Below are 2,613 nucleotides of genomic sequence, written 5' to 3' on the forward strand. Positions count from 1 at the left end.
TCCATATCAAACTTCCTATTCATAAATACAAAACGCATTTTTCCAAAATAACTGGAACAGTCCCAAAAACAGGTGGGTTCATCTTCTGTCGCTCCAGACCGCAAAAAGAAAACATTACGTCACTGAGCAGCGCGTCAGCCGCAAAGGCTTCTGGGAGAATTTTGCTGCGTTGGAGACATTTTGGATTTAAAGGGGCTGAGCTGAGCTAGCTGTCGCTCCTAGCTCTCGGTAAGTGAAAGATAACCAACAAATCCCGCAACATCTCGTCCCGTGTGCGTGATTGTGGATTTACGATGTGTTTATTAAAGTGGTCTCGTTCTGAAATGACGAGTTTGGCTCCTTGAAAAGCGGAAACYGTTTGGCCTGGGGAGGGGTGATGCTAACCGGCTAGCTTAGCGCGCTAACGCAGCCGCAGAGAGGCAAAAACACTAAACAGACTGGATGAAGTGCGCTGTGCCAGAGGAAAACGGTCATAAATATGCAAAATAAAGTAAAGCGCTTTTTAAATATGGTGTATGGTCTCATTAAATACCACGTTGCAAAAGCAACATTATWTTTAGTGTAATTATAAACCTTTTTTAATATATAGATTTATCGCTGTTGTTTTTCCTATCRATGGTTTAGTTATAACAGCTTCCTCAGGTTATTGTTGCAAACATGACTCGTCATGCAGCTGGTTTTGGTTCCACAGCTGTCTCTGTTTCTGTTTGTACTTTCTAAGACTGACTGGTTTGTTTTAAATATCTGGTGATGGTCGTGTTCGGAGCAGCTGCCTGGCTGCTGGAGTGATGGATGACTCGAGGCTCGGTCTGAGCTCCGCCACACCCTCCCTGAGCCCGGTCCTCCTTTGTGTCTGGCTCTCTGGATCAGATCTCTGTGTTTTGGATCGATGTTTTGTGCAGGAAATGGAGCTAGAGTTCGTGATCTGTGCTGGTGTCAGACTTCATCATCTCTGAGGGGGTTGGCTTTTCATTGTGCATCCACTGCAGCAAATCAAATTTATTTTCTCTCTCATCTTTTTGTTGTTAAACAAAAGAGAAGTCATAGATGAGTCATAAATTAAACTGGGCAGGAATAACCACAAATAAACCCCACATGACGGAGCTCCTCAGACTCCATTTTAGCTGCTTTWATCCAGGATCACGTCTTTTGGTTAAAGRGTCTGTGACATGCCRATCCATCAAATACAAAAAYTCAAAGAAAACACATGTTTATATAAGAAACCTTGCATAAAACAGGCGATTTTACCCATTTTGTCACATAAATGGCCTATTTTCTTTTGAACTTGGCTCAGCCAAAGTGCAACAGGAAGTGACATCAAAGGGGAACTCTTTAATCTTTATCGAAGCAATATTATTTGAACTCCGACTCATCTCCATCTCTTTGATAGTGACTCAAAATAATCTAAAGAAACATCAGATTCTTCTCTACAGTCTGTTATTAGTTGTAGAAATGTTCTGTTTAAATTCAGACATTCCCCTRTGACATCACTTCCTGTTTCTTTACATGCAAATATCTCAACAACRGTTCATCTAAGCTGCGGGAAATTATTTTTGCAATATACTAATCATGTTATCGTTCCAATAATGCCTTAATATTTATTTTAAAAATTTCACATCACAGGCACTTTAAGCTCCCATTATATACAAATACCCTTATTTAACCTACAATACAGCCGTTAATATCCACTTTTTATCATACCTGAAACTACTAACACCAGGTATTTTCTATACTTGTACATATTTACTGTTTAATACATCCTTGCAGTTCCACAAAAAATAACTCCTCATAGAACTTTATGATCTGCAGCTATTTATTCATATTTTAGACACTAATGTATTAAATTTAAATATATATGCTTAAGTAAATCTGAAAGAGAGTTTTAACATTAGAGTGTTTTTCTACTCTAGGATTAAAGGATTATGTAAAGTTTTTAAACCTTTAATGTGGTGTCATTGAGGTTATTCTATATCAGTGTGGAGGAGAGGAGCAGCTCCCTCCCCGCTCGCCGTCTGACTCGCTCCTCTGCACTGTTTTCATCCTTTGTGGGCGGAGCCTGACTCCCGGCYTGCAGGCGTTGAGCTGATGCTGGTGGTTCTGACGAAGCAGTGGGAAGGTCACCATCATCCTGCAGGGCAGCTCCCAMCCTCCTCTTCCTCTGCACCATCATCGCTCATGACTCTCGTTAATCTGCTTCCATTTCCATTCGCTTCCTGCGGGATTTTGATTCGAAGACGGTGATTTTAGGACGCGTTTTGCTGGAGAAGGAGCCACGATTTAGCTTCTCTGTATGCTGAGGTTTGAGGCTGTGGTCTGAAGGAGAGGTTTGTTCTTTTTTTAGCAGCTGAAAACATCACTAAACTGATGGTTTAAACTTTTAGCAGCCATTTAGTGAGATTAAGTCAATATTATTACTTCCATCTATCAAATGAGTCATTTTTCTTATTATGYCTCGTTCAGGAAATGGTGCCATGACTCTGTTTTTTTTCTAAGTATTTGATTTTATTTTCAACTTATCTTTGGTTTTATTGAAATGAATGGTGACATTTAAATTTAAAAAATGTTTGCTTTTATATGTTTTCTTTGCTACTTTTATTATTTAGCTGTTACTGC

At 39.6% G+C, this 2,613-nt stretch overlaps 1 protein-coding gene across 9 annotated transcripts in view; it reads left to right on the plus strand.

The window, feature by feature from the left end:
• Window positions 1–130: 130 nt before the first annotated feature.
• The window catches only part of klc1b (kinesin light chain 1b), a 32,754-nt gene continuing 30,271 nt past the window's right edge, over window positions 131–2,613 (plus strand). For 8 of the 9 annotated variants that reach the window (XM_014015147.1, XM_014015152.1, XM_014015150.1 and 5 more), the window contains exon 1: window positions 131–228. The gene's annotated coding sequence lies outside the window, so the exon portion shown is untranslated. Of the gene's footprint in view, window positions 229–2,248; window positions 2,325–2,613 lie in introns of those variants that run through there. The other variant, XM_014015148.1, reaches the window with a different exon arrangement.

The sequence above is a fragment of the Austrofundulus limnaeus genome, unplaced genomic scaffold (assembly GCF_001266775.1).
Source record: "Austrofundulus limnaeus strain Quisiro unplaced genomic scaffold, Austrofundulus_limnaeus-1.0 Scaffold123, whole genome shotgun sequence".
In the NCBI taxonomy this organism is placed as follows: Eukaryota; Metazoa; Chordata; class Actinopteri; order Cyprinodontiformes; family Rivulidae; genus Austrofundulus; species Austrofundulus limnaeus.